Source organism: Pristiophorus japonicus, chromosome 1 (assembly GCF_044704955.1).
Source record: "Pristiophorus japonicus isolate sPriJap1 chromosome 1, sPriJap1.hap1, whole genome shotgun sequence".
NCBI lineage: Eukaryota > Metazoa > Chordata > Chondrichthyes > Pristiophoridae > Pristiophorus > Pristiophorus japonicus.
In genome coordinates, this window is record NC_091977.1 from 77,467,930 (window position 1) to 77,482,114 (window position 14,185).

Genomic DNA, 14,185 nt, shown 5'->3' on the forward strand with positions numbered 1-14,185 from the left:
AGATAGAGATATAACACAGCCATCGCTTGCGGCAAGCACCTCACTTTCCTTCCCCCCTCCCCTTCTTCTCTCCATCTCTACCCTTCCCCTCCTCGCTCCATGGCGCCTGGCCGAGGAGCTCCTCAGGTGGTGCATCATTGGGGGGGATGAAGGCAGAGGCGGTGGTTACACGGGCACATGAGCGGGGGTTTCCGAGGGGGCAACATTCTCTGATGCAGAAGCAGGATCTTGGTCCTTGCTCTCATCTGTCGTTCGCAGTAGTGATGCAGAACCCAGGGGTGGAGTGCCGCGCTCTGGGACCACTGGGAGACCTGTGGCAGCAGTATTCCTGGCTATCCAGGGCCTCCGCCATCCACGGAACGTACTCAGTCATGGTGGCCAGCTGTCAGGATGTGCCCTCCAGTGCTTCAATGAGCTGGTGATCAATGTCTACAGTCTTTCTGGACAACTGTACCATCTCACTGCTCTCATGTGGCGCCCATGGACCAGACCTGCCGCGTCCACGAAACCTCTGCGGTGTCGGCGCTGTCCTGGGGACAAATGGAGTGCCCTGTAGTGAGGTGCTTGGAGCCAGTACCTCCAGAGTGGAGGCGGGAATGACCGGAGGAGCACTAGATGGCCTTGGGGTGGAATGGCTTGTGGAGCGTGGCGATGCAGGTTCCTCGAAGTCCGTGCTCTCATCTGTAGAGAACAGATACAGCGGATTTACGGACGAGAATCGCAGCTCCTCAGCACCAGATTTAGGATCGTCCGGAGAGTCGGGCCCCACGCTCCCATCTTCTGGCCTCTGTGGTCTTGCCTGGGGCCACTATGCTGGCTAAGCTGCAAAACACAAATGAGGTTATTAGAGGAGAAGGGGGTGCTTGGGTCACAAGGTGAGTCCAGTGCTACACACAGCATATGCACGACAAAAGCACCACAGACATCACATTTCATGACCATCAACACATTTGCATTGCAATGATTTTCATTAGGCCAGCATTATTTCTAGGACAATTTTAGAAATCATCGATCAAATATGATTGTTCGGATATGAGTGGGTGTGGCATCTATTGACTTTACATCACGCAATGGTGTAAACTTTACTCATGTGGCATCACTTCAGGGTCTGCAGATGCTTCTGTGGCTGTCCGGGTGTGCTTCCCCATGAATGCGAGCACACGCTCCTACATGTCAGCGATGTCGCTGGGGACTGGTGGCCCCCCACCCGTTCGCCTCTGCACAGACCTCATCGTCGATAGCTTCTTCTGTAAAAGGTGACAGGACGACATGGCATTAGATCATTGCGTGATATCATTGTTAGGTACTGTCACAGAGACTGATACAACACATAACTGACAGATGTAATCATGATTATTATGATAATTATCATGCTTTACCTAAAGATGTACACCGTGACCGCAGGCTTTGAGTACAACATTCCCGGTAAAAGTGAAAGACCTCACATCTGATGATAGTCACTCATGACTCTTACAAATCAAATTATATAAATGCATAAGTACATGTAAATAACTGCAATAATTACTCTTGCGGCTCCCACAAGGTCGTTCCATCGTTTGCGGCATTGTTTTCCCTCATGCACCTCGTTGGTCGCCGATGAGACCATCTCTGCTATCTCGGTCCATATCTTCTGGTAGGCCTTTGGGGTGGGCTTCCCACGCCTTCCCTGTGTCAAATCACCCCAGCATAACTCGAACCTCCTGACTCTTTTGCGTCTTCCAATGTGCTCCTCTCGCAGCTCACTGCTCTCTCCAGCGTCAGTCTCTACAGCGTGCTGTGATGCCTCCTCCTCTCCCTCCATTATAAGCCAAATTCAGGCAAATATGTGGCTGGTAACAGCTAATTTTTGTTTCCCTATTTGCTCTAAAGCTCTAAATTCTCCCTCCTTCCTCCCAAAGCAGCCACACCACACCCACACACGCCTTCCGTCCCTCTCAGCTACTTCTCTCTCTGTCTCTTCTGCGCATGTCATGATGACCCTTGACCTCTTGAATCGCGGGAATCGAGTGTTGCCATGCCGTTGCTAAGGACGGCCACACTTTATGGCAGAAGGTTAAGAGAGATTTAACATTACCGCCCATTTCATATCGCTCGCGGTAAAACCTAATTTAAAAAATGGAGACTAAGTGCTTTGAGAATGGACGAGAAGCCGGCGATCTGAAAATCCATTTTTATTGCCCACGCCAGAAATAATGGCTATTTTTCGGCGATATGCACAAAAGTGTGAAATCTAGCCCCAAGATCTTCAAAATTCTTTTTAATAAATTTCTGATGGAACATTACATGGGAGATGACTCCACTTTTAGCTGCCTTATGGGGTACAGGAAGTGAAAAATCAGTGGACTGGGTATCACTGGGCTACCCATCAATTATATGTTTGTCTGTATTTTGATATTACAACAATCTCATTGTCCTCAATGTTATTGCAATATTAACCATTTCTAACTTAGTAAACAAGATGTGTCCAATAGTCTCCTGGCCATTTGATGGCCTGTTTATTTTAGACACCTGATGACCCATAAAATCACATTTTGCCCAATTATCAAATACCTGTCAATATTTTTGACAACCTACAAGCCAACTCCTCTTAGAACCAAGCTTCCTTAATGGTTTAGCTATTTAGGATGTGATACATTACTCTGTACACATACATTCTTCAATAATTTCCAACAAATTAAAGAATTCAGATGCCTGATTGGTATGAGCTAAAGACTACATATAAAATACCCATTGTGCTTCAAAGGACCATTAATTTGATTAACATCTAGGTTAAGGTGAGCATCTTGGCTAATTTACATATCAAATAATTAGGACTGTGCATCATAGACTATTGGATTCTGGTCCCTACTTCGCAGTTTAGTAAGGAAATGTAGTTTCCATTTTAAATTGAGTTATTTCAGAATAAGTTAGCACAATATTACAGAAATTTTCCCTATTTTTCCGTCTTTCAGATGAGATGTTAAACCAAGGCCCCGTCTCCCTTCGCAGGTGGGTGTAGAAGATCGCACAGCACTACTTTGAAGAAGAGCAGGGGAATTCTTCCGATTGCTCTTCCCAACAGTTATCTCTCGACCAACAGCAAAAATAGATTAACTGGTCATTTATTACATTGCTGATTGTGGCATCTTGCTGTGTGTAAATCGGCTGCTGTGTTTCCTACATTTCAACAGTGACTACACTACATCGAGACAGAGGGGTCCAAATTCAACTGTGTTGTGTCTGGCTTACAGGAAGTAAAAATAGCCTTTTGAATTGGGTTGGAATTGGGTGGGAGGTAGTAGACAGAGGGGGAGAAATTCAGTCGCGCCTCTATTGTGGCGTTGTCCCAGGTGGAGCGGGACATTTTGCACTGGCAAATGGTTTGGTCTGCCGCTGCAAAATTCATCAGTTGGACCCGGAGTTTGGAGCGCAGTGCTAGGGGAAGCGTTCCATACATCTTTTAGGGTGCTAGGCCGCGTGAGACACTGAAAATCCTGAGCTAAACAGCCAGTCTTGGAGCGCCCTAACAGAGGCTTCCTTGGAGAAAAAAAAAACCTGAAAAAAAACCCACCAAAAACAATCCCAATTCATTACTGACACGACCCCAACATAAATAGCAAAAATAAAAAAAACAGAAAGAATCGCACTTACCTGAGGTAGAAATTTCTTCCATCACTTCGGCTGGTATAGCTTGGAATGCCAGCTTTCACTGGCATTCCCACTAGGGCACACTATGTGGCACAACAGAGTAGGTGCAATTAAAATATTGAGCCAGTGTCGCAACCAAAGGCGTTGCACTCCGGCTCGCCTCATTCAGGAGGTACTGCTCCGTGCCTCCGCAAACCCGGCACCGAATGGTGCAAATGCTTTCTGCCGCTGGAATCGTTGACCGAATGGTGCAAAAGTGGTATAAAATCTACCATTTCACAGCTGTTCACTTTCCAATCTTAGAAGCTGGAGCCTTCAGGCCTTGAAATATACTTTTCAGCTTTATGCAGATTGGAAATGTTTGGAGTAAACTGTCCATCTACTGTCACCTAATTGAAGCAACCTCTCTCAGCATTGACAGATCGCTTCTGTCATCTCAACTTCAGTGACCATTTATTCCAGCAGCATTGGTGAACTTGAAAAAATCACAGCTTGCTCCTCAGAATCCCAACTTGATCAGCACCAACACCAGCATCACCCGGCACACCAGCATCACCAACAACAACACCAACCTTCTCCACGATGAACAGATGCAGCACAGGACACAGGGTATCAGCACATGATCACATTGCTGCCTGGGAGTCCAGTGATGGCCAGGGATTGCCTCACCATGCCAGATTTATTTCACTTGACACTGAACACTCTGGCTGCCACCTGATGCGCCAGGTTGGTACTACCCCATACCAGCACCATAAAGCATCCTTGCAACGCCCAAACCATTCCTTTCTCACTCATCATCATTGCAGGGTTACAGTTATGTCTCACCATTTTTGCAACTCACTACACCACTTCCAAAGGTGCAGACAGATCTGTCCAAGAAGGCCAAGTGTTGAAAATAAAGATTTCAATGTTTGACAACACATTAACAGAAATTTTACATGAACATTGGCGAAAAGACATAATACATACCCTTGTATGTTGCTAGTTGGTATGATTGGACAAGGATGAGGGTGAGTGTGAGGGGTGGCTAGTGAGATGGGGATATGATAATGTAGATAGAGAGGGATGGGTGAGTTGGTGTGAGTAAGGATGTGCAGGGATAGAGTATGGAAGGCAGTGATGGGGATGTGATGAGTGGCACAGCAGGATAAGGTTGAGTGTGGCTTTTCAGTAATGTTTCGAGATCTACTGAGATCATTGAAATGTTTGCGCCACTACAACCTGGTCCTCCTGATGACGTCCCTGTTTGTGTCCTCCTGTACAATGTGCAACCAGGTTGTGTTAGTGTCCTGTGGAGGTCTATTCTTCCCATTGAAAGGTAAGGGACCCTCCCTGCATGCTATGAATCCCTCCAAAAACATATGGAGGGAGTCAAGGTAGAGCCTGGGTGACAATGCACCTTTGTGCAGTACTTGTCAGTGTTTGCAGCACCTCAATGTCAATTGTCAAAATCAATGAGGGCATGGTCCCTTTGAGGACACCGGCTGATGATGCGTTTTCACATGATGTCATCAGACCCGCTTCCTTTTAATTGGCTGGGAACCTTGCAAGGCGGGCTTAACAAGTATCACCAATGGAAAATTCTTTTCACTGACTGAGATGGAGCCAGGAGCGGGGTTGTAACCCGCCACTTACCTTGGCCGCACTGGGCCCACCTCGTTCGGAGAACTCGCAGCCAGTGAGTAGGCAAAACTATGGCAAATGGCAAAAAAAAATGTAAGGTCATCCACTTTGGACACAAGAAAGCTAAATCAGAGTATTTTATGAATAACAACAACAACGACAACAACTTGTATTTCTATAGCACCTTTAAAGTAGTAAAATGGTGATAAACTAGGAACTGTAAAGGAACAAAGAGATGTCACAGCCCAAGTACACAAATCATTAAAAGCTACTAGTCAGGTACAAAAACAATCAAAAAGGGTACTGGAATACAAGGGGGAAGAAGTTAATGCTTTAATTGTACGGAGCCTTGGTCAGATCCCATCTGGAATATTACATTCAGTTTTGGGCATCTCAGGAAGGATATATTGGACTTGGAGGAGGTGCAGCGCAGATTCATCAGAATGTTACTGGGGCTTAGATGATTAAATTATAAGGAGAGGTTGCATAAACCTGGCTTGTATTTCCTTGAGTATAGAAGATTGAGGGATGGTCTTATCGATGTGTTTAAAATGTTAGAAGGATTTGATAGGGTAGATATGGTAAACTATTTCCTCTTGTGGGGAATCAAGAGAAAGGAGACATGGGGCTAGAACCTCCACTTTTGAGCCTATCACCCAAAAATGAGCGATATTTCCGGCATGGGCGTTAAAAAAGGGTTTTCAGATCACCGGCTTCTCGCCCATTCTCAAAGCACCTAGTCTCCATTTTTGAAAATGGGTGTTTCCGCGAGCGATATGAAATGGGCAATAGCGTTAAATTTTTTTGAACTTCTGCCGTAAAGTGTGGCCGTCCTTAGCAACGGCATGGCAACGCTCGATTCCCGCAATTCAGGAGGTCAAGGGTCATCATGACATGCGCAGAAGTGGAGACAGAGAGAGAGGGAGCTCAGAGGCACTGAAAGCGTGTGTGGCTATGGTGTATGCTTGTCTGGCTGTTGTGGGAGGCACGAGGGAGATACACCAGCAGCAAAAAGCCTACTAAGCACCAAAAACATAGTTGGCATTGAGTTTTTGTCCAACAAATAAGATATAACATGGAAGGGATGGAGGAGGCCCTGGAGCTAGTAGCCAGGAACACTGGTGGCAGAGGGCTCCCAGTGGTCCCGGAGCGCAGCACTGCACCCCAAGGTGCCACAACGCCAATGCCAACCACACAAGAGAGCCAGCAGCAACATCTTGCTTCTTGCTCAGAGCACGTTCCCACCTCGGGGCCATCCTCTATCGTATCCATCCAAGCAGCGTTTCAGCCATCACCTGAGGAGCTCCTCGGCCAGGCGGCTTGGAGTCAGGAGGGGAAGGGGAAGGGGTAGAGGTGGGGAGGAGAAGCGGGGGTGGGAGCAGAAGGGTTGGTTTGTACAGAAATACTGATGATTTCAGGCTAATGTTCGGTTTAAATGTTTTTTATTTAATAAAACCTTGTAGCGCATTGGCTCAGATAGCTGCACCGTTACACGCTGGTGATTCCTTAAAATCAAAGGGCATAATTAGACTTAACTTCAATCAACTTAAACTTTAACTGTCAGCAAGGTGATGCCCACCATTGATGTATCACCTACATACCCAGCATTGTGTCAGCCTTGTAAATAACACCAACGTTCTTTCAGACAAAACGATCATTGATGAGCTCCTGATGTAAGGCTCTTGCGGTTACCATGCCACCATAGGCCCTTTCATGCGATCTACAAGGGGGTGGGGGCATGGCTTCAGTATCAGCCTGATTGTCTGGACCGATGTCAGCGTCCACCTCCTCGTCCTCCTCTTCCTCTCTCTGGTGAGGTGGACTGTCAGACTCATCAGGCAATTCTTGTCCCCACCTGATAGCCAAGTTGTGCAGCATGGAGCACACCACCATGAACTGAGCTACTTGCTCAGGGTGGTATTGGAGCTCGCCTCCTGAGTGGTCCAGGCAACTAAAGCGCTGCTTCAGCACTGCAATGGTTTTCTCCACGATATTGCGGGTTGCTCTGTGGCTCTCATTGTATCGCCTCTCAGCTTCAGTGTGGGTGTCATACAGGGGGGTCATCAGCCAGGTGGTGAGACCATATCCTTTGTCACCAAGCATCCAGCATTGACCTTGTGACTGATTGTTAAACAAGTCAAATACTATGCTCTCTCGCAGGATGTGAGCATCATGGATGCTGCCCGGAAATTGAGCATTCATTGCCACTATAATTTACTGGTGGTCGACAAGTTGGACATTCAGAGAGTGGAATCCCTTGCGGTTCCTTAAAAGGTCAGCATCCTGAAAAGGTGGCCGCATCGCGATGTGCATACAGTCTATTGCTCCCTGCACCTTGGGGAAATTTGCAATTCTGGACAACCCTAGGGCTAGATTTTCCACTAGGTGGCCATTGCCCCAAAAAATGGGCTTTGTTCCAGTGATGTACGACGTCTCAGCCTTACTGATCGCTGGAACATGGCCCATTTTATTTTTTAGCGATTTTCCACTCGGCAATAGGCCAGCGATGTAAAATGGGCGATCCGAAAGGGCGGTAAAGTGACGTTCGCCCAATGAACGTCCATCAATGAGGAAGGCAAAAGCTTCCTTAGCAACGGGCTTCTGTGCATGTGTGGCTTTTTTTTTCGGCCGAATGGCTTTCCTGCGTTTTGGGAGGTCATGGGTCATCCACACATGTGCAGAAGGCACAGGAAGGGGCAGAGAGAGAGATAGAGAGGATAGAGAGAGAGGAGGAAGCCAGCGAGGAAAGTACAAATAAAGAATCATATTAAAGAACATAAAGATCATATAAATCATATAAATCTAAAAATAAATACAATATAATAATATAATATAATATAATATTAAAAATGTCTCTGGAAGGAGAAGGGGAGAGGAAAAGGGCGAAGCCCTTCAGTGACGAGGCCAATGAGACCCTGGTAAACGAGGTGCATTCCCAGTGGGGCGATTTGTCTCGGGGTGTGCACGGGAAACCCCCACCCTGTGTTTACTGGAAAATCTGGGCGGAGATCGCTGCGGTGGTATCTTCGGCATCCCATGAGGCAAGGGGGTCGGACCAGTGCTGGAAATGCTGGAATAGTTGGCAGTGGCAGCAAGAGTAAGTTGCATTTTATATTTTACTGATGCAAATTTTAATTATAACAATGAATCTCTGGTATTGAATTTAAGTTTGTCATTCATAAATATATTACGTAAACCATGTTATGATCCGCACAGTGCTCCTGATCAGCAGCATGTAACATTTAAACTGTTATGACTTCATGATACTACCTAGTCAATTAGCTTATGCTATGCTCTTTTCTCGTTTGCAGAAGAAGATATTTATCAACCATGCCGAGCAAAGGCGGACGGGGGCCGGCTCTGCTCACCTTCAGCCCCTAACTGAAATTGGGGAGTGTGCGGCCGCGCTGGTTGGCCATGAGCGACATTCGGTCACCACCCGCGGTCTGGCGGAGCCCAGCCATGCGTCTCATGAGTAATGTGTAATATGTCAAACAGTATTAAAAACGGTATTAAAAACTTAACTAAGTAACTAATCTAATGTCCTGTAATTATAATGCAATATGCAATATACTTGTAATATACTTATGCTATACGAATGATGTCATGTCATGACATATCATGTCATGCATGTATGCAGCCCTTGTGCATAAGAAGCAGGGATGCAGCTGCTCCAGCTTTCTGGAGCAGTGAAAACTTTGATATGTAATGTCTCTTATTAATGGTCACTGTTATGATCTAATCTTGGTAGTCTGTCGTATCCAACAAAGATGTTGATGTGCTAATCATCAATGGCATGTGTCTTCAAGTGGCTGTATAGGCCAATTCTGGATGCACATAGTCCCTTGCACGTCGGACAAGGGAAGTTTGATGTGCCTGATGCTGACAGTACTGCCACCTGATGTCGCCTATCTCTAGTGTCCCGCAGGCATTGACATTGGCTTTCTTCGAAGGTCTGGCAGGCAGTTCTCGTGAGGGTTCACCACTGGATTTTATTAGCTGCTGTGTTCTCGAGGGCCTTTGGTCGGATGCCACAGTACTGGAGGTTAGTCTTGATGCAATCTTTGTAGCGCTTACGGGGGCGCCCCTGGTGTCTTCGACCTTCACAGAGCTCGCCGTGAAGAAACTGACGAGGGATCCTTGACTCATCCATGCGGATGACATGTCCAGCCTACCGGAACTGGGCTCGCATGATCATCACCTCGATGCTAGTTGATTATGCTCTCTCCAGAACCTCAAAGTTTGACACCCGGTCTTGCCAGCGTATGTGGAGTATAGATCTGAGACTGTGCATATGGAAAGCTTCCAACCTTTTGATGTGATGCCTGTAGGGTGTCCAGATCTCACATCCATAAAGGAGAAATGAGAGAACGACTGCTCTATACACCAACAGTTTAGTTGACAGTCGGATGTGGTGGTGACTCCACACCTTAGTGCGCAAGCGACCAAGTGCCTGGCTGGCTTTACAGATCCTTGCATCAATCTCCTTGTCCAAGGACCCATCACTTGATATGGTGCTGCCAAGGTACTTGAAGCTGTCCACTGACTTTAGTTGTATACTGCCGATGAAGACTGTGGGAGCAGGTGCTGTGGTGCCAGGGGCAGGCTGATAGAGAACCTCGGTTTTACTAAGGCTGATGGTTAGGCCAAACAATTCTGTTGCCTCAGCAAATTTGCTGAGTATGAATTGTAGGTCACTCTCCTTGTGTGCCATAAGGGCGCAGTCGTCAGCAAAGAGTGCCTCTAGGATGAGTCGTTTCCATACTTTAGTCCTTGCAGCAAGGCGGCGGAGGTCAAACAGCGAACCATCTAATCGATATTTCAGGTAGACCCCAAACTCCAAGTCTTTTATGGCATAGTTCAAGACGCAGGTAAAGAATAGGTTGAACAGAACTGGAGCGAGTACACAATCTTGTTTCACTCCATTTGAGATGGCAAATGTGGCCTTGGTTGTGTCGTCTGAGAGCACTTCACCTGTCATGTTGTCATGAAACAGCTCGATGATGTGGACAAACTTCCTTGGGCACCCAAGTTTCGTCAAGATTGACCACAGCGCTGCTCTGTTGACAGTATCAAAGGCCTTGGTGAGGTCAATAAATACAGCATACAGATCCATGTTCTGCTCAATGCACTTCTCCTGCACTTGTCTGAGTGCAAAGATCATGTCCGCTGTGCTCCAACCAGGTCGACAGCCACATTGTGTTTCTGGAAGATTTACTTCTGAGACACTAGCTATAGAAACATAGAAACATAGAAAATAGGTGCAGGAGTAGGCCATTCGGCCCTTCTAGCCTGCACCGCCATTCAATGAGTTCATGGCTGAACATTCAACTTCAGTACCCCATTCCTGCTTTCTCGCCATACCCCTTGATCCCCCTAGTAGTAAGGATCTCATCTAACTCCTTTTTGAATATATTTAGTGAATTGGCCTCAACAACTTTCTATGGTAGAGAATTCCACAGGTTCACCACTCTCTGGGTGAAGAAGTTCCTCCGCATCTCGGTCCTAAATGGCTTACCCCTTATCCTTAGACTGTGACCTCTGGTTCTGGACTTCCCCAACCATTGGGAACATTCTTCCTGCATCTAACCTGTCTAACCCCGTCAGAATTTTAAATGTTTCTATGAGGTCCCCTCTCATTCTTCTGAACTCCAGTGAATACAAGCCCAGTTAATCCAGTCTTTCTTGATAGGTCAGTCCCGCCATCCCAGGAATCAGTCTGGTGAACCTTCGCTGCACTCCCTCAATAGCAAGAATGTCCTTCCTCAGGTTAGGAGACCAAAACTGTACACAATACTCCAGGTGTGGCCTCACCAATGCCCTGTACAACTGTAGCAACACCTCCCTGCCCCTGTACTCAAATCCCCTTGCTATGAAGGCCAACATGCCATTTGCTTTCTTAACCGCCTGCTGCACCTGCATGCCAACCTTCAATGACTGATATACCATGACACCCAGGTCTCTTTGCACCTTCCCTTTTCCTAATCTGTCACCATTCAGATAATAGTCTGTCTCTCTGTTTTTACCACCAAAGTGGATAACCTCACATTTATCCACATTATACTTCATCTGCCATGCATTTGCCCACTCACCTAACCTATCCAATCGCTCTGCAGCCTCACAACATCCTCCTCGCAGCTCACAGTGTCATCCGCAAATTTGGAGATACTACATTTAATCCCCTCATCTAAATCATTAATGTACAGTGTAAACAGCTGGGGCCCCAGCACAGAACCTTGCGGTACCCCACTAGTCACTGCCTGCCATTCTGAAAAGTACCCATTTACTCCTACTCTTTGCTTCCTGTCTGACAACCAGTTCTCAATCCATGTCAGCACACTACCCCCAATCCCATGTGCTCTAACTTTGCACATCAATCTCTTGTGTGGGACCTTGTCGAACGCCTTCTGAAAGTCCAAATATACCACATCAACTGGTTCTCCCTTGTCCACACTACTGGAAACATCCTCAAAAAATTCCAGAAGATTTGTCAAGCATGATTTCCCTTTCACAAATCCATGCTGACTTGGACCTATCATGTCACCTCTTTCCAAATGCACTGCTATGACATCCTTAATAATTGATTCCATCATTTTACCCACTACCGATGTCAGGCTGACCGGTCTATAATTCCCTGTTTTCTCTCTCCCTCCTTTTTTAAAAAGTGGGGTTACATTGGCTACCCTCCACTCTATAGGAACTGATCCAGAGTCAATGGAATGTTGGAAAATGACTGTCAGTGCATCCACTATTTCCAAGGCCACCTCCTTAAGTACTCTGGGATGCAGTCCATCAGGCCCTGGGGATTTATCGGCCTTCAATCCCATCAATTTCCCCAACACAATTTCCCGGCTAATAAGGATTTCCCTCAGTTCCTCCTCCTTACTAGACCCCCCGACCCCTTTTATAACCGGAAGGTTGTTTGTGTCCTCCTTCGTGAATACCGAACCAAAATACTTGTTCAATTGGTCCGCCATTTCTTTGTTCCCCGTTATGACTTCCCCTGATTCTGACTGCAGGGGAACTACATTTGTCTTTACTAACCTTTTTCTCTTTACATATCTATAGAAAGTTTTGCAATCCGTCGGTTCAATACTATGCGGGCGATGATCTTCCTAGCAATGGACAGATGCGATATTCCCCTGTAGTTTCCACAGTCTGCTTTGTTGCCCTTGTTCTTGTAGAGGGGAAACTATCATAGCATCACGGAAGTTCTGTGGCATGTCTTCATCTTCCCAGATGCAACTTATGATGTCATGAAAGGCCTCGAGAGTTGCTGGGCCAACTGCCTTGTAGATTTCGGCAGGGATTCCATCCTTTCCTGGAGCCTTTCCAGTACTCATCTGGTTGATGGCTTTCTTTACTTCGTCCATGCTGGGAGGAAGATCAAGATCTTCTTTGATAGATTGCTGGGTATGGAGTCAAGTGCTTCTTCGTTCATTGTTGAAGGTCGATTAAGAAGATTACTGAAGTGTTCTCTCCACCTCTCATTTATGCCAGTCCTGTCTTTGATCAAAGTGCTGCCATCTGCTGAAAGAAGTGGAGTAGTGCTGGGTTTTGATGGTCCATAGATTGACTTGATGGCGCTAAGAAAATCTTTGCATTGTGAGTTTCAGCATAATGTTCCACTTCCTCTGTTTTCATCTGCCACCATTTATCTTGCATCTGGCGATCGTCTCTATGTGCTTTGCTCTGCATGTGTCTGCGGTGTCTGGGAGGGGTAGCACCTCTGACAGTGGACTTGTCATGCTCTTCGGAGTAGTTCCTCTGCCTTGGTCCCCACCTGGCATCCAACTCTCATCTGTGGCTCCAAGTAGCTGTCACATGCACAGCGGCCACAGCCCGGTAAACTGCTTCGACAGGCAGGCTAAACCAGATGAGGGTAGCCGATGGGTATTATCCCTCGGTGACTTTCAGGATCTGCTCACCCCAGAATGTGAAGTCTGTTGCGGTGGATTGGGTGGAGGAAATCAAATTTGATCCAACCGCCATGAAGGTGGAACAGCAATGCACTGTGGAGTGTATAGGGCATGGCAGAGCACGAAAGACGTCATGGCCATCCACTGCAGCCAACGAAGTCTTCAGTTGTACCAAATTTTGGGCCACTGAAACCCGGCTTCTGCGGAGGAGAGAGTGGGACCGCCCCTGTGCACCGGCTTTCCCACTTTAAAAGCATCTATGCACAGGTTTGTGCTAACCATCATCCAACATACCCAGTCCTGCGGCGAAGGGAGAGGGACGAAGCGACAGGTGGAGGTGATCACTGGGAGTCATAGCCTCAAACCTGCACGTAGGCGGCCTGTGGGCAAGTGGCTGTTTGACTCTGTATCCAGGGCAGCAGAGGAGCCCGGCAGCACCCCAGGCGACTGAGCAGCCCTCTTTAGGACAGCACTGCTCACCCTTTATAAGGGAGGGGCCTAGAAAAGGTGGCCCAAACATTGCCTGCCCTTCCATTAACTGGCCAGTATACCGCGGCTGGCAGTTCAATCCATTCTGCAGTCGAAAATACAGCAACGGTCGAAAACCTCATAACACAAGCAAACTTCTTCTCGGATAATGGAACGTTCGCACACTCTTAGACAGAGCTGACACTACAAGACCGGAAAGAAGGACTGCCCTTATTGCAAGAGAGCTGCAGCGTTATAACATCGATATAACGGCTCTGAGTGAGACAAGACTTGCAGAGGAGGGCTGCGTGAGTGAACTAGGTAGCAGCTATACCTTCTATTGGAAAGGCAAACAGAGAATGAGAATCGGATCCACGGAGTTGGCATAGCAGTGAATACTTCTCTTATGCAACAGTTTCCGAATCTGCCTGAAGGGATTAACGAAAGACTTATGAAACTGCGTTTTCCCCTGAATGCCAAGCGCCACATCACCATTATAAGTGCCAATGCACCCATCCTTCCAAGCCCCAATGAGATGAAAGAGAGGT